Below are 18,702 nucleotides of genomic sequence, written 5' to 3'. Positions count from 1 at the left end.
GAATGTGCAAACTCCACACAGTCAGTTGCCTGAGGCGGGAATTGAACCCGGGTCTCAGGCGCTGTGAGGCAGCAGTGCTAACCACTGTGCCACCATGCCGCCCACAGTGTTTTAAAACGAAGTGTTTCTTTTTTAGGAAAATGTTGAGGAGAACCTTTGGAGGGTTGTGTGACTCTGTCTTAGAGATGGCAGAGGCGGGGTGATTGAATCTTTTAAAGACAGGTGAATAGATTCATGATAGGCAGAGAAATCAGAGGTTATCAGGAGTCGATTGGAATGTGGAATTTGAGACACAAACAGAACAACCATGATCTTATTGAATGATGGAGCAGGCTTGAGTGGCCAAATGGTCTATTCCTATTTAAAACCTTAAAGAACTGCGGATGCTGGAAATTATGAGGAGAGATTATTCAAATTGGTAACTTTTTCACGCAACGGGTGGTGTGTGTATGGATCGAGCTGTCAGAGGAAGTAGCGGAGGCTAGTACAATTACAATATTTAAAAGGTATCTGGTTAGGTATATGAATAGGAAGGGCTTAGAGGGATAAGGGCCAAGTACTGGCAAATGGGACTAGGTCAGATTGGTCAGAATAGACAAGCTAGACCAAAGGGTCTGTTTCCGTGTTGTATGACTCTGTGACTCTATGACTCTTAATTAGGTCTGTTTTCTCTAGAATTTAGAAGGTTAAAGGGTGATCTGATCAAAGTCTGCAAGATATTAACAGGAAAAGACAGGGTAGATAAAGAAAAACTATTTCCACTGATTGGAGATTCTAAAACTAGAGGCATAGTTTGAGAAATAGGGTCTGAACTGACAGATGTTAGGAAGCACTTTTACACACAAAGAGTGTTAGATGTTTCAAACTCCCTTCCACAATTGGCTGAGGATTCTGGATCAGTTGTTAGTTTTAAGTCTGAGCAATAGCAGTATGGAATATGGACCAAAAGCAGGTATTGTGTTTCAGCCACAGATTAGCCACAATCTCTTTGAATGGCAGAACAGTCTTCAGGGGCTGAATGGCCTGCTCCTGTTTCTAAGTTCCTACATTTCCTATGAAACCTGCCATTCTCATCCAGTCTGGTCTGATGACCATGCGACACCAGATCCACAGCATTGTGCTTGATTCTTAAATGCCCTTTGAAACGATGTCGCCATTCAGTTCAAGGGCAACTGAGAAAGGCAGTCTTGTCAGTGACACCCACATTTCGTGAAAGAATTAAAAAGATTCCTGAAGATTTCAACTTGCTCTTGAGGATCTAGCTCCATTCAGTCAAGCTTTTATTTTGCTATTTCTCATCAAAACTGTGCCAATCACAGTTAACATCATCATTGCTCTGAATATCGTGTAAGTAAAATAAATCAAAAAGAAACAGTTATCTCCCTGTCCCTCCAGTAGCCTGCCCTTCTGGGTCTTTGCTGAAACTGCATGTGCTAATCTCTCTACACTCTTTCCCATCTTTGTCATTTCCAGTTCGTATAAGAGGAAATTGACAAAATTGTTCATTTTTCACCATGACCCTTCCTGGTAATCATCTTGGTAAACAAACTGTCTCCAACAACAACATATTGCATTTATGCAGCACCTTTAATTTAGTAAGATGTTCTAAGGCCATTTACAGAAGGCTTATAAAACACATCACACCACATAAAGAGATATGAGGCCAGCTGACCAAAAGCTTGGTTAAAGCTATAAGCTCTAAGGAGCATGTTTGAGGAAGAAATTGAGGTAGACAGGCAGAAATGTATAAAGAATTGATTTAGAGCTTGATCCTAGACAAATGAAGGCATGGCCTCCAGTGGTAGTGTACTTAATCTCCAAGTTACACAAGACCAGAATTAAAGTAGTGCAGCTATCCCAGAGGGCTGTGGGGCTGGAGGAGATAGGGAGCAACAAGGTCATTGAGGGAATTTGAAAACAAAGATGAGAATTTTAAAATCAAGATGTTACCTGTAAAATTGTGGCTTAGAGAGCACATTACAGAGAAACAGGATTTTGTGCGAGTTAAGATATGGGCAGCAATGCATTGGATCACCACAGGTTTACAGGCAGGGGGACTAACAGGGGAGGACTGCAATAGTCAACATGGTGGCTCAGTGGTTAGTACTGCTGCCTCATAGCGCCAGGGACCCAGGTTCAATTCCAGACTCGGGCGACTGTCTGTGTGGAGTTTGCACACTCTCCCTGTGTCTGTGTGGGTTTCCTCCGGGTGCTCTGGTTTCCTTCCACAGTCCAAAGATGTGTAGGTCAGGTGAATTGGTCATGCTAAGTTGCCCGTAGAGTTAGGTGCATTAGTTAGAGGGAATGAGTCTGGGTGGGTTACTCTTCGGAGGGTCGGTGTGGACTAGTTGGGCCAAAGGGCTGTTTCCACACTGTAGAGAATCTAATCTAATCTAATCTAAGTCCAAAGACATCAAAGGCATGAACGAGGACTCTGGTAGCTGATGAGCCCAGGCAGCAACAAAGACAGGGCCTGGAAAGTAGTGGACTTGGTGATGGCATGAGTAAGAGGTCGAAGGCCTATCTAGGGGTTGATTGCAGCAAAACAATTCTGAACAGTTTACTCTCAGACTGTTGCCATGGAGAGGAATGGAGTCAGGAGCTATTGAATGTAGCTTGGACAGGAGTTCAAAACTATTGAGTCAAGATTGAGTGGGGCTGGAAAAGCACAATAGGTCAGGCAGCATCCGAGGAGCAGGAAAATCAACGTTTTGGGCAAAAGCCCTTCATCGGCCCTCCAAAACTATTGACTTCAGTACTCTTAGTATTTAACAGGAGGATGTTGCTGTTCACACAGTGCTGAGGTTCAGGGCAGCAGTCTGGTAAGTGAGCAATAGGGGACGAATCAGGAGAAATCTGGTGGACAGCAGAGTCTCTTATATCCATTCTGTTTGACCAGTCTAACCTTTTATCCCTACTTTCCCTGCCAGATATACCGCTGCTTGAACATCAACTGAAGAAGACGTTGCATTGGTATCTCAATACACCTCAGAGTTTTTAACAGCCAAGTTATTGTTTGAGGTTGTGGTCATTGTCAGGAACATGGGAACAGGAGTAGGTTATTCAGTCCAACGAATCTAGCCCACCATGCAATATGATCGTGGCTGATTTTTTGATTTAATTTATTATTGTCACATGTACCAGGTAGAGTGAAAAATTTTGTTTTGCATGCATTACAGGCAGATCATACCATACAAAGATAATAGGGTGATAGAACAGAGCATGGAATACCAAGTTACAGCTGCAAAGAAGGTGCACTAAAAGCAAGATGAAAATTAGATTTAAAGAAGTCAGAAGTCAAATAGCAGCAGTGAAGAAGCTGATCTTGAACCTGTTGGTACGACTGTTTAAGCTTTTGTATATTCTGCCAATGGAAGAGATTGGAAGAGATTATACCCAGGGTGGAGAGGGGTCTTTGATGATGTTGGCTGCCTTTCCGAGGCAACGAGAAGTGTAGATGGAGTCAATGGATGGAAGGCCGGTTTGTGTGAAGGTCTGGGCTATGTTCATAACTCGCTGTAGTTCCTTATATCTCTGTAGTGTCTCTGTATCAAGCCACGATGCAACCAGATAGAATGCTTTCTATGGTGCACCTGTAAAAGTTGGTGAGAGACCTTATGGGTGTCAAATTTCCTTAGCCTACTGAGGAAGAGATTGTTGTGCTTTCTTGACCATTGCATCAAAGTGGGTGGTCCAGGACAGATTATTGATGATTGTTGCTCCTAGAAACTTGACCATCTCGATCTTCTCCACCTCCGCTCCATTGATGGAGATAGGATCATGTCCTCCATTTTTCTTTCTGAAGTCAATGACCAGCTCTTTCATTTTGCTGATGTCGAGGGAGAAATTATTTTCTTTGCACCACACCACCAAGTACTCTCTCTTTTTCTTTTATTCCGTCTTCACTGATTGTGCTCTGTGGGTCAGGAAGTCAAGGATCCAGTTACAGAGGGCAGTTCAGAGGCCTAGGTCTTAGAGTTTAGAGACTGAACACTTCAACACCTGTAAACCTCCTAAACCACAAGACCCTGCATACCACTGGTCATCAGAAATTTTTCAATCTCTAATTTGGACTTTTCAAGTACTTTACAATATCCAACAACCCACAGACATCCAAGATTCATCTCCCTCTGAGTATAAATATTTCTCCCATTTCAATCCTAAATAGTCCCTTATTTTAAAATGATGTCCCTGGTTCTAAACTCTCCAAACAGGAGGGGAAATATTTTATGTGCATCTATCCTGAATTCATCTCCACCATAACCCTTCACCTCCTTCTCTACCCAAAATCTCTCTAACTTTGTCTAGAATAAATAAAGCCTCCACTCCATTCTGGAGAATAACATTCCACAAGACCCTTCTCATTTTTTGATCTGGTCTCCAACTTCCCTCACCTCCTTTTATCTGAAGGTACTGATAAAAGGGAGGCAGGTTGTTGGGCAGTGATTATACCCTGTTACAATAATTATGTGTCATTCTTGGCTGTGAAGAAAGGCTATTTGTTAAATATGGACTTTGACTATTAGTTTCATAGCTTCAAGTACATCAGCATGATATGGAATATGTGTTTGCAACAAGTGGCCTGATTTTTTTTGCACAGATGGAAAGGCTCGCCATCAAAGTGAAAATGGCGACGAAGGCTCATGTTCGGAGGCTCTTCTTTGTGCTAGTAGGATGACCAAAATATGGTTTGTACAATTTGAACTGGTATGAAAAGGCCCAAAGCAGTTTGCATTCATTGGAAAGACAAGGTATGCTTTTAGATATGGCCTTGAAACACCTTTGCGGGAGGTCCGACCCTCCTTTGGAGAGCTATGATGCCATTTGGGATTGTTTAAGACAAATATAAATTAGCATAAACAGTGCATAAACTCATTGGTACTGTCAGATTCCTGGGAATCGTAAGGAAAATGTCAAGAGAAATACTAATGCAGTTGTCGAAATAGCTGTCAAGAAAACTGTTAATCTGATAAGGAATTTTGATCTTCCTTACGAACGTTTGAAAATAAATGTTCATAATTGAACAGAATTAAATAGACATAAGCTTGAGGGTTCTCATTCCAGGATATATGCTGGATGTCTGATTTCATAACCTTTCATTATCTCAGTGGTGTACCTGTTAGTTTGATTTGCAGCTCTAAGTGGTTAGAAATTTTGAAGTGGGACTATGAATTTGACTTCTTTCTTTTGTAGGGAATTACAAGTGAGTTTATTTCCAGCAATGAGATTTTTTTTAAAATTGCGAATTTATCAAGACACTTTAGTACTTTATTTAATCTCAACATCAGTCCTGAAGTCTATCCATGGTGGATACTGGATGTGTTGGCATGGTAGATGCAAGCAGAAAGGGTGAAGTCCATGGTTTAGCTTTAATTGGCTCTAAATTGGCATAGAGCATTAAATGGCCTTGGGTGGGCATTAGTTGACATAGAGTGTCTGAAAGCTTAGGGTGGGTGGCCTTTGAGAATGAAGTAACATGGGTTAGGGTGGGCAGTTCATGGGTTAAATGGGTATAAGGGATGAAAGCTGGTTGGCTGTTTTTTATTTTAAATATTTTCTCATTTCTTCAACAAAGTGCGAATCACTTAGTCCCCTGACCAGCTGTTGCAGACCCAGTCTAGCAGCTATGTCCTTTAATTCGATCAGTAGTGTTGCTGCCAAGCCACTCTTGATGGTTGACATTGAAATCCCCCACCCAGAGTACATTCTGCTTCCAGCGTAGAGGAGTAATGATTCATCAGCCGAGAGAGGACTGCGGTAATCAGCAAGAGGTTTTCTTGCTCATGTTTGACCTGATTCTGGTGACTGGCTCCCCACCAACATCTATTTCAAACCCACTGACTCCCACAACTACCTTGACTACAACTCCTCCCAAACCCCCTTCTGTAAAAACGTGATCCCCTACTCCCAATTCTTCTGCCTCTGCCGTATCTGCTGTCAGGATGAGCGATTCCACTCCAGGACATCCCAGATTGCCTCCTAGTTCCAGGACCGTAATTTTCCCTCCCTTGTGCTCAACAGTGTCCTCAACTGCCTCTCCTCCATTTCCCACGCCTTCGCCCTCGAACCCCATCCCAACAAAGATAGAGTGCCCCGGTCCTCACATTCCACCCCACCAATTTCCAGTGTATCATCCTCTGCCACTTTCACCATCTTCAGTCAGATCCAAACATCAAAAATCTATGTCCCTCCCTACCCTTACCTGCATTCTGTAGGGAGTGTCCCCTCCGCAACTCCTTCATTAGGTCCACACTTCCTACCAACCCCATCTCCACACCTGGCACCTTCCCCTGCTGCCATAAGAGGTGCAAAACCTGCGCCCACACCTCGCCCCTCACCTCCATCCATGGCCTCAAAGGATCATTTCAAATCCAGCAGAGATTTATTTGCATATCCTCAAACCTCATTTATTGCATCCACTGCTCTCGATGTGGTCTCCTCTACATTGGACAGAACGAGTGCAAACCCATGGAACAGTTCAGGGAACATCTCTGGTCCATATGCACTAACCAACCCCATCTTTGTGGTCATCTATTTCAACTCCCCTCCCACTCCCCACATGACATGTCCACTCTGGACCTCCTCCACCACCTACACAAGGCCACCCACAAACAGGAGGAGGAATACCTCATCTTCTGCCTCAGAGCCTACAACCACACAACCTCAACATGGAATTCACCAGTTTCAAATCTCCCCACCCAGATCCAACCCACCGACTTGGCTCCGCCCTCCTGACCTGTCCTACCTGTCTGTCTTCCTTCCCACCTATCTGCTCCACTCTCCCCACCAACCTTTGCCCATTTATCACCATCCCACTCATCTTTCCCCTCACCCCATCCCTACAGTTATTTCTCAGCCCTCTCCCCTCTACTCAGTCCTGATGAAGGGTCCTGCCCAAGACATCGACTCCCTTGCTCCTGGATCTGCCTGACCCATGCTGTGCCTTTCCTAGTGGCATGTTCTATCAACCTCGATTCCGACAGACATCATGAGTCCCAGTGAAACTCTGTCTCAATTGTGCCTTTGCCTCCGTTGTCCTGGCCTGTCAGTGGGCCACGACATATCCGAGGATGAAGATGGTGGTGTCTGGGACATTGACTTGAGGTATGATTCCGTGAGTATGATTATGTCAGGCTGTTCCTCGACTAGTCAGTGAGACAGCCCTCCCAGTTTTGGCACTAACCCCCAGATGTTAGTAGAGTGAAATTTGCAGATTTGTCAGAGCTGTTTCTGCTGTTGTCTTTTGGTACTAATTCAATGCCAGGTGATCCATTTGGTATTGTTTCTACTCTCCAAAGGAACTAAGAGTGACATCAAGGCTGCATTTGACTAAGTGTGACGTTTATGAGCCCTAGAGAAATTAGATTCAATGTGAATTTGGGGAAAATGTGCCACAGTAACGGCAGGTCTGTCAAAGCACCTGAAAGTTTGGTGTATACCTGGTGTATTGTGTGCAGTTTTGTTCCCCTTACCCAAGAAGGAATATAGGGAGTATGGCAGTGGTTCACCAGATCAATCTATGGGAAGTTGAAATTGTTTTATGAGGAAAAATTGAGGAGACGGAGTCTTTATTCCCTAGAGTTTTGAAGAATAAGGGGTGACCTCATTGAAACTATGATATACGACAGGGTGGATGTGAAAACGATGTGTTTCCTGTCTGGTGAATCTAAGATAAGGGGATAAAATCTCAGATTAAGGAGTGGGTAATTAAATCAGAGATAATGAGAAATTGCTTCATTCAGAGGGTGTTGAATCTTTGGAAATCCATAGGACTGTGGAAACTCAAACATTGAGCATGTTCAAGACATTAATCTCTAACCGTAAAGGCCCAATTACTTCTGTCATTCCTCAATATCACCTGGAAAGTCAATTTTTTCTGGCCAGGAACTGCACCTGCTGTATCAATACCATGGTTAAAAAAGCCGCACAGAGGTCAGATACTCTGCTCTTCTCCAGACCTCCTGTCACCTCTTTCCTATACTCCTCTGTTTACCCCACCCACACCACATTCAAGGCTGAAGGACAGCATGCGATTCCAGAAGCAGTTCACAAATCCAAGAAAGAAAATGAGGTCTGCTGCAATTGGATTTAGGCAAGCCAATGCTTTAATATTTAACAAAAACATTTAAAAAGTGCTTTAACAGAAATCAAACAAGCAATGGTATATGTGCCTTTGGAAAATTGGGTCAGATTAGGCCATTCAGCCCCTCCAGCCTTTTGCCCTCCCACAGGACACTGTAACGTCAGGAAAGAGGTGTTGCAATTTCTGAGAAAATAATGTATCTAATAGTGAAAACACTATGCTTTTGTTATGCCACGCTTGGAGGTGAGCATACATACAATTGGGCACCACACACTTTTGAGGGTCAGGACTGTTCAACTGTGTGTCCAAGACTGAAAGAAATAACTTGCATTTATATAGATCCTTTCACAACCTTAAGATGTTCCAAAGCACTTTGTAACTGATGAAGTACATTTCAAATTGCTATGCAGTGATTCAATGTCATGAATATTACTTATGACAGATGTTGGGAGTGCTGTTATAGAATCATAGTCATTTTGTACCGCACGGAAACTGACCCTTTGGTCCATCTTGTTCACGATGACCAGTTACTCTAAATAAATCAAGCCCCATTTGCTAGCATTTAACCCTTATTCTTCCAACCCTTCCCATTCATATATCCATCCAGATGCTTTTTAAATGACATAATTGCCCGAAAAGTCAATTCTCCTGCTCCTCAGATGCTGCCTGACCTGCCGTGCATTCCTAGCACCACATTCTCGACTCTGATCGGCAGCATCTGCAGTACTCACTTTCACATAATTATACCCACCCCCCCCCCTCCAACACTTCTTCTGGCAGCTCATTCCATACATGCACCACATTCTGCGTGAAACATTTGTCTCTTAGGTCCCTTTTAAATCTGTCCCGTCTCACCTTAAACCTATGTCCTCTAGTTTTGGACTCCCCTACCTTGGGAAAATGTCCTTGGCTATTCACTCTATCCATGTCCCTCATGGTTTTATAAAAGGTTGTCCTGCAGTGACTGGTCAGAAAGGAAATCTTGGAGGTTTGAGCCAATATCAGACACATAGCTCTTAGCCCAATCAATCTTATGAGTATCTTTGTTTTCTTATCATATTCTGGCAGATCCATTTTTAATGTTTTTGAGAGCAGCCTGTTTATTTGGAATTGTATAGTTTTAATAGGAGTTTTGAGCAAGCTTTGTGGGAATTACCTTCATTCCCTTAATAGCTTCACTTTCCTGTAAAAGAAACATAATGATAAAATAGAAATACATAAAAATAGAAAAGAAATAGAAGAGGCCGAAAGGATATGAAAGAAAGACATAAAATTTTATTACCTCTTGATCATTCGCTGAAGTCATATAATGGACACAACTTGTAAATTTTAATCATGTTTTTGTTTTGAATGAACTACTCAGGGCAAATCTTTCCAAAAAAAATTAACATCTACATTTAGTCCAATGATGAAATTATCAAGGGGCTTTTCTACAATTTGTTATTGGCTGGGTCATTAAAAGCTCAAACATAATTATCAAAACTGAGCACTTTGTTGGTGAGAAGCTGCAGTTCCCACATGTAACCACGTGATGGAGGTGTCTACACACTTGTTGTGATGCAACTGAGTCTTATTGTGCTTGAAGTTCTATGGGTATTTCTGTTAGCTACCACAAAATATCTTTTTTATTATTGAATTCCATTTCACTGGTTCAGAGACATAAATCCCCAGTACACTGGGGATACGGCGAAACTTTTACAGGCACTTTCAAGAGCCTTGATCAGCTACTTTATCTGAAAGAGTGAATTGTATGTGAGAGTTGGGTAGACCCCAATCAGTATTGCATTGCAGCATCACCCTAAACAACAAGCTTAACTCCATGCTTGGCTTTTGCAGCAAAGTGCAATGCATTTAACCTACTTCCCATTAATCACTGTGGTGCTCAATTTTGCTGCCTAGCTCGTGTTTTGTTCACCTGTGGGACGTGGGCATCACTGGTTGGACCAGCAATTATTGCCTGACCCTAGTTGCCCTTGATAAGGTGAACTGCTGCAGTCTACCTGCTGTGGGGTTGACCCACAATGGCTTTAGGGAGGGAATTCCAAGATTTTGACCGGGCAACAGTGAAGGAACGGTGACATATTTCCAAGTCAGGATGGTAAGTGGCTTGGAGGGGAACTTGAAGGTGGTGGTATTTCCTGTATCTGCTGCCCTTGTCCTTCTAGATAGACGTGTCATGGGTTTAGAAGGTGCTGCCTGAGAATCTTTGGTGAATTTCTGCAGTACACCTTGTAGATAATATACATTGCTGCTAATGAACATCAGTGATAGAGGGAGTGGATGGAGGGAGACATTAATGAACCAGACTGGTCTTTACCACACAGTCATTATTAGACTGTGGATGGTAGGATTTAAATCCGTGTCCTAAGAACATTACCTGGGTTTTTGCATGGCTGATCCTGTGACAATATCACTACACTATTGCTGCTGCCTCACTCAAGCTCCAGTTGATGGAATCTATCATTAAAGATTTTCATGTGGTTTCGTAGCATACACTTTCACCTGGATTATGCAGATACATTAATGGAAATTACTCTGCTGATGGTTATGTGGGTCACTGTGAGACTTAACTTTAAGCCACAGTGATTTTCACTCTGTGGAAAACTAATTGGTCTCTGCCTGGCAAACAACTGACTGAAAATTGTCTCAGGTATCCCCAGGGTAACCAGAACAAAATGCTTACACAAGTATTGGTACTGGAATCTTGCTAAGTGGTAGAGAATGAGTCTGTGTACATAATCACTAGCTCAGATTTGAGCAGGATCAGATTGACCTGTCATCCCTCATTATCCTGACTCTCACATGAATGGCAATTTTTGATAAGGTCCTGTTCAGGGAAGCTGATAGCAAAGGCAAGAGCCGATGGGATTGAAGGAAACAGCAAATTGGATCCACAGTTGGCTGGGGGGCAGAAAGCAGATAGTAATGGTCGAGGGGTGTTTTTACGACTGGTAGTCTGTGTCTTTTTGGATCCTACACGGGTCAGTGTTGGGTCGCTTACAGTTTGTGCTTTTTATAAATGACTTAGAATTGAATATAAGAGGTTGATCAGTAATTGGTGGGGTAGTAAATAGTTAAGAGGATAGCCTTAGACTTCCGGAGAATACAGGCAGGCTGGTCAGATAGACTGATCAGTGCAAACAGAATTTAATCCAGATAAATGAGAGATGGTGCACTTGGGCAAGACAAAATGATGACTCTCAGTACTAATCGCGATCACTCAGATAAATCAGCCAGTTAGATCTGATGCAAAATAACAGTACGTGTGTTTCAGTACATGCGACAACAATAAATCAAACTAAAACTAAAAGTTAACTCGATGATCCTTTATTCAGGCTACAACTGATTAACAAACAGAACTTCAGCTAGTAATACAAATCAAGCAAAGTAAAGCATAAGACTCATGACCAAGCTTAAATACTACCCGTGAATGGTGAACTGGCCAAGGGAGTCACTAATCACTGGATCTCAACATTAGAGATGGTCATTCTGGGATGGCTGTTCTCTGGATTTGTCACTGTCTGTGCTTACTTAGTTCCCTTTTTGTAGGGTGATTGATTACATCTTTTCCGTTGAATACTCTGTAAACTTTGAAGCTTTGCATGTTATCTCCCTCTCTCATGTCATTGGTGTCTTCACTGCTGATTGCCAATGTGAGCTGTGACTAATTACCCCACTGAGAAGTGGTCACTTATCACCCACGTAGATGATCGCTTATCACTCAAAACCACGGAATCTTGTCAGTGTTGCAGTTGGCATACTTTGAGACTCCTTGCTGTCCACTTTGATGAAGTTTGTCAGAACCCTGGGTCCACAAACAGTCAGAACCTGGGAAGCCAGAAGAATCAGAGGGATCATGGTGTCCACTGGACTCTGAAGGTATCAGGGCAGGTGGATAAAGTGCTTAAGGTACATGGTATACAGATGGATAAAGTGTTTAAAGTTCATGATATACTGGTGTATAAAATGTTTAAGATACCTGAAAAACAGGTGGATAAAGTGTGTCAGGTACATGATAAACAGGCGGATAAAGTGTGTAAGGTACATGATAAACAGGTGGATAAAGTGTTTAAGGTACTTGATATACAGGTGGATGAAGTGTTTAAGGTATATGGTATACTTGTGTTTATAACTGAGAGTTTAAGAGCAGGGAGGTTATTCTGGAATTGTATAAAATATTGGTTAGGCCATAGCCAGATTGTGTGCAGTTCTAGAATCCACATTACAAGAAGGATGTGATTGCACTGAAGAGGGTGCAGCAGAGATTTACCAGGATGTTGCCTGTACTGGAGAGATTTGACAGCCTGAGGGACATGAATGAAATGTATAAAACTATGAGGGGCCAAGATAGGTTAGACAGGAAGAGACTTTTCCCCTTGATGGAGTGATCACTGACCAGAGGTATAGACTTAAGGTAAGGGGCAGAAGGTCTAGAGGAAATGTGAGTAAAAGCTTTTTCACCCAGAAGTTGGTGGGAATCTGGAATTCACTGCCTGTAAGGGTGGTTATGGCAACAACGTTCATAACTTTAGAAGTATTTAGATGTGCATTTGCACGGCCAAAGTATTCAAGGCCAAGTGCCGGGAAATGGGGTTAGAATAGTTCAGTTGCTGTGCAGCCACAATGGACAAAGGGCCTTTTTCTGTGTGGTAGATCTCTGTGACCTGGGTGATAATTACTGACTTCAGGTGCCATTTTGCCAGTCAGTATCTATAACGATCGGAGAGAAAATTGGAAAAATGTGATGGGGACCCATTCTGAGGGAAGTCTACAGATACCAGAGGCATGGACATTGGTCATAAAAGCTCATGGACGATTTTGGAATCATAGAATGATATAACAGAGGGAGTCTATTGGGTCTATTGTATCATAGAGTCATATAACATGGATACAGACCCTTCAGTCCAACCAGCCCATGTCGACCATAGTCCCAAACTAAACTAATTCCTTCTGCTTGAGCTTTCCCTGTATTCCTCCGAACATTTCTTATTGATGTACTTATCTAAATGTTTTTTAAACATTGTAAATATACCAACATCCACCACTTTCTCTGGAAATTCATTCCACATACGAGCAACTATCTGTGTAAAAAAATCATTTGTCATGCCTGTTTTAAATCTTTTGTCTCTCACTTGAAAAATATGCTCCCTAGTCTTGAAATCCCCCACTGTGGCAAAAAGGCACTTGCCATTCACTTTATCTATTGCCCTCATGAATTTATAAATTTCTATAAGATCACACCTGAAGTACCCAAAATCCAGTGAAAAAAAGTCCACACCTATCCAGCCCCTCCTTCTAACTCAAACCCTCCATTCCCAGCAACATCATGGTAAATCTCTTCTGAACCCTCTCTAGCTAAATAATAACCTTCCTATAACAGGGTGACCAGAACTGGACATAGTTGTCCAGAAGAAGCCTCATTAATGTTGTGTACAACCTCAACATGCCATCCATTTATACTCAATGGTCTGAGTAATGAAGGCTATCTGTGACGCAAACTTCAATGAATATGTACCTGAACCCCTAGGCCTCTCTGTTCTACAACACTACCCAAGGCCTTACCTTTAGTTGTATAAGTCATGCTCTGTTTGACAAGTGGACTTGGATTGAATCTTATATGCATAAAAGTGAGTCTTTAGAGCTAATTACAGCATCCCAGACGCCATCAGTAACCTGTCCGAAATAATCTCAACATTATGCAGCAGAGGGAGGACCAGGCAAGGAAAAGAGGAAATCTATCTCAACATAAAATCTGGAGGGATCACTTCAATACCTCTGCTAATTTATTTCCTGAGTGGCTACTGATTTTGTCCATTTGTTAAAGGCAAATAACATCTACAAACTTGCCAATGAAATAATAGACGACTGATGAGGACAATGTGGGTAATACTTTGGATATGGACTTCCAAAAATACGTTCATTAAAGTGCCACATAAAAGAATTGTTGACAGGGGCCTTGTGACACTATGGTAATATCCCTACCACTGGATCAGAAGGTCCAGGTTAAAGTCCCAGCTGCCACAGAATGTTCAAACAGACAGGTAATAACAAGGCAGCCATGGCATTAAAGAGGCAATGGCAACATGCATATGGTAAAGGGACAAAACGCTAACGGGAATGGTGAATTGGGATTTAAATACTGTGGGAGTTACACACTGGGGTTTACCACAGAGGTGAATATTGGGCACATGGCTCTTTCTGATAATAAATCAATCCCTAGACCCTCAGTTCCACCAAAATAATTTCCCTGGATGTGTTTCCAGAAATATCCTCCCTCAGCACAACTGCAATGCTTATCAAAAACGTCACTCCCCCTCCTCTCTTGCTTCTGTTTCTATTAAGCTGCCAGTCCTGCCCATCCCTGAGCCATGTTTCTGTAATTGCTATGATATCCCAGTCCCATGTTCCTAACCATGCCCTGAGTTCATCTGCCTTCCCTGTTAGGCCCCTTGCATTCAAATAAATGCAGTTCAATTTATTAGTCCTACCTTGTCCTGCCCTGACTGTTTGACTCGCTTCTCTTCTCAACTGTACCAGTCTCAGATTGATCTGTTTCCTCGCAATCTCCCTGGGTCCCACAATGCCACCTTACTAGTTTAGATCCTCCCGAACAACTCTAGCAAATCTCCCTGCCAGTATATTAGTCCTCTTCCAATTTAGGTGCAATCGTTACCTCATTTCTGAAGGCTTCTCATTTTCCAGCCATCCCTTTACCTGCGAACATCTGCCCCCAATCAGCTTTTGAAAGTTCTTGCCTAATACCGTTAAAATTGGCTTTTCTCCAATTTAGAACTTCAACTTTTAGATCTTTTACAATCCCAATATAAGAAAGGGATGATCTCCTTATTGGGATTGTATTATAGACCCCCTAATAGTCAGAAGGAAATTGAGAAACAAACTTGTAAGGAAAGTTCATCTATCTGTAAGAATAATAGGGTGGTTATGGTAGGGGAATTTAACTTTCCAAACACAGACTGGAACTGCCATAGTGTTACGGGTTTAGATGGAGAGGAATTTGTTAAGTGAGTATAAGAAAATTTTCTGATTCAGTATGTGGATGTACCTACTAGAGAAGGTGCAAAACTTGACCTACTCTTGGGAAATAAGGCAGGGCAGGTGACTGAGGTGTCAGTGGGGGAGCACTTTGGGGCCAGCGACTATAATCCTATTAGATTTAAAATAGTGATGGAAAGGATAGACCAGATCTAAAAGTTGAAGTTCTAAATTGGAGAAAGGCCAATTTTGACAATATCAGGCAAGAACTTTCAAAAGCTGATTGGGGACAGATGTTTCCAAGTAAAGGGACGGTTGGAAAATGGGAAGCCTTCAGAAATGAGATAATGAGAGTTCAGAGAAAGTATATTCCTGTTAGGGTGAAAGGAAAGGCTGGTAGGTTTAGGGAGTGCGGGATGACTAAAGAAATTGAGGGTTCGGTTAAGAAAAAGAAGGAAGCATATGAAAGGTATAGACAGGATAATTGAGTGAATCCTTAGAAGAGTATAAAGGCAGTAGAGTATAATTAAGAGGAAAATCAGAAGGGCAAAAAGGGGACATGAGATAGCTTTGTCAAATAGAATTAAGGAAAATCCAAAGGGTTTTTACAAATACATTAATGACAAAAGGGTAACTAGGGAGAGAATAGAGCCCCTCAAAGATCATCAAGGTGGCCTTTGTGTGGAGCCGCAGAAAATGGGAGAGATACTAAATGAGTATTTTGCATCTGTATTTACTGTGGAAAAAGATATGGAAGATATAGAATGTAGGGAAATAGATGGTGACACTTTGCAAAATGTCCAGATTACAGAGGAGGAAGTGCTGGATGTCTTGAAACGCATTAAGATGGATAAATCCCCAGGACCTGATCAGGTGTACCCTAGAACTCTGTGGGAAGCTAGAGAAGTGATTGCTGGGCCTCTTGCTGAGATATTTGTATCATCAACAGATCAGGTGCTGAAAGATTAGAGATTGGCTAACGTGGTGCCACTGTTTAAGAAGGGTGGTAAGGACAAGGCAGGCAACCATCGACCAGTGAGCCTGACATCGGTGGTGGGCAAGTTGTTGGAGGGAATCCTGCGGGACAGGATAAACATGTATTTGGAAAGGCAAGGCTGATTAGAGATAGTCAACATGGCTTTGTGTGTGGAAAATCATGTCTCTCAAACTTGATTGAGTTTGTTGAAGAAGTAACAAAGAGGATTGATGAGGGCATAGTGGTAGATGTGATCTATATGAACTTTAGTAAAGCATTTGACAAGATTAGGTCTCACGGAATACAGGGAGAACTAGCCATTTGGATACAGAACTGGCTCAAAGGAAGAAGACAGAGGGTGGTGGTGGAGGGTTGTTTTTCAGACTGGAGGCCTGTGACCAGTGGAGTGCCACAAGAATCGGTACTGGGTCCTCTACTTTTTGCCATTTACATAAATGATTTGGATGTGAACATAAAAGGTAGAGTTAGTAAGTTTGCAGATGACACCAAAATTGGAGGTTTCGTGGACAGCAAAGGTTACCTCAGATTACAACAGGATTTTGACCAGATGGACCAAGAGGCTAAGAAGTGGCAGATGTAGTTTAATTCAGATAAACGTGAGGTGCTGCATTTTGGGAAAGCAAATCTTAGCAGGACGTATACACTTAATGGTAAGGTCCTAGGGAGTGTTGCTGAACAAAGAGACCTTGGAGTGCAGGTTTATAGCTCCTTGAAGTGGAGACACAGGCAGATAGGGTAGTGAAGAAGGCGTTTGGTATGCATTCTTTTATTGGTCAGTGTATTGAGTACAGGAGTTGGGAGGTCATGTTGCGGCTGTACAGGACATTGGTTAGGCAAAGATGGTGTGAAACTTGAAAGGGTTCAGAAAATATTTACAAGGATGTTGCCATGGTTGAAGGATTTGAGCTATAGGGAGAGGCTAAACAGGCTGGGGCATTTTTCCCTGGAGCTTCGGAGGCTGAGGGGTGACCTTATAGAGGTTTACAAAATTATGAGGGGCATGGATAGGAAAAATAGACAGTCTTTTCCATGGGGTGGGGGAGTCCAGAACTAGAGGGCATAGGTTTAGGGTGAGAGGGGAAAGTTATAAAAGAGACTTAAGAGGCAATTTCTTCACACAGAGGTTAGTACGTGTATGGAATGAGCTGCCAGAGGAAGTGGTGGAAGCTGGTACAATTGCAACATTTAAAATGCATTTGGGTATATGAATAGGAAGCGTTTGGAGGGATATGGGCCAGGTGCTGGCAAGTGGGACTAGATGGGGTTGGTATAGCTGGTCAGCATGGACGGTTTGGACCGAAGGGTCTGTTTCCATGCTGTACATCTCTATGACTCTATGACCCTGTGCCATCAACTAAAGGGAACTGCTTTTCTTTTTCTGTTCCATTTAAATCTGCTATAATCTTGTACACTCTACCAAATCTCCCCTCAACCTTCATCGGTCCAAGGAAAATACCCCGGTTTTTCCAAGCCAACCTTGTCTCTAAATTCCCTTATCCAGGAACCATTTCAATTCTGACTTAGAAATAGGATTGCTAGTCCTTCACTGTTGCTGGATCAAAATACTAGGAAGACCCTTCCCAGCTGGGTTCCTCTGGCAATGAATCATGAAGGCCGCTCACCACCATCTTTTCAAAGTCATTGAGGGATGGGTAATAAATGCTGGCTGAGCCAGCAATGCCAGATCCTGTGGAAGAATAAATTTTAAAATCTCACATCCATCCTAAAGTATGATGACCAGAACTGGGTACGATAGTCTCATATGTCCAGTTGTCCTAGATTCCCCAAAAGTGCAAATAGATTGCAAGCTTCTTATGTATTCTTCTATTTGGTATCTAATTAATATTTAGTGAATATTTCTTTATGGGACACTATTAGCTACTTCCATCAATTGCCATATCTATTAATACTAACATTACTGTGTCCAGTTCTGGTCGCCCAGTTATAGGAAGGATATTATCAAGCTGGAGAGATTTCAGAAGAGATTTACCAGGATGTTGATGGGTATGGAAGGCTTGAATTATAAAGAAAGGTTGGATAGGCTGAGACTTTTTTCACAGGAGCACAGGAGGTTGAGAGGTGACCTTATAGAAGTTTATAAAATAATGAGGAGTCTTGTTAGAGTTTTTCCCAAGATGGGGAATTTCAAGGCTAGGGACACATTTGGTGAGAGGAGAGAGATTTAAAAAAAGAGAAGAGGTAAATTTTTTACACTGAGGGTGGTTTGCATATAGGATGAACACTCTGAGGAAGTGGTGGATGTGGGTACAGTTACAATGTTTAAAAGACATTTGGATGGATACATGAATAGGAAAGGTTTGGAGGGTTATGGACCAAGAACAAGGTGGGACCAGTTTAGTTTGGGATTATGTTGGGCATGGATAGGTTGGACCAAATGTTGGACTATGTTGTATGGCTCTATGACCCTACTGCCTAAAGAATCTCAAAACCAGGTCAATAATTTATCTCAGTTCCATGAACTGTAGTCATAGTTAACAGAGAAACTAACATCACTCTCTTCAAATGGAGAAGATTAAGGAGGGATTTGATAGAGATGTACGAAACTATGAAGGGTTTTGGATGAATAGATCCACATCTTTGGCACTAGTGAGACAGTCCATGCCCAAGG

The 18,702-nt window shown here is 42.3% G+C and overlaps 1 protein-coding gene across 4 annotated transcripts in view; it reads right to left on the bottom strand.

The window, feature by feature from the left end:
- Positions 1-18,702, bottom strand: part of LOC122561846 (uncharacterized protein C18orf25-like) — a 44,126-nt gene that overhangs the window by 261 nt on the left and 25,163 nt on the right. The window contains exon 4 of one of the 4 annotated variants that reach the window (XR_006315170.1): positions 3,883-3,916. The exons of 1 other annotated variant lie outside the window; for it this stretch is intronic. The gene's annotated coding sequence lies outside the window, so the exon portion shown is untranslated. Of the gene's footprint in view, positions 1-3,882; positions 3,917-9,239; positions 9,267-11,071; positions 11,912-18,702 lie in introns of those variants that run through there. 2 more of the 4 variants (XR_006315183.1, XR_006315178.1) reach the window with 2 other exon arrangements.

This window comes from Chiloscyllium plagiosum, chromosome 1 (assembly GCF_004010195.1).
Source record: "Chiloscyllium plagiosum isolate BGI_BamShark_2017 chromosome 1, ASM401019v2, whole genome shotgun sequence".
NCBI classification, from domain to species: Eukaryota; Metazoa; Chordata; class Chondrichthyes; order Orectolobiformes; family Hemiscylliidae; genus Chiloscyllium; species Chiloscyllium plagiosum.
The sequence above is the reverse complement of the archived record's forward strand: the minus strand, read 5'-3'. Positions and strand labels throughout refer to the sequence as shown.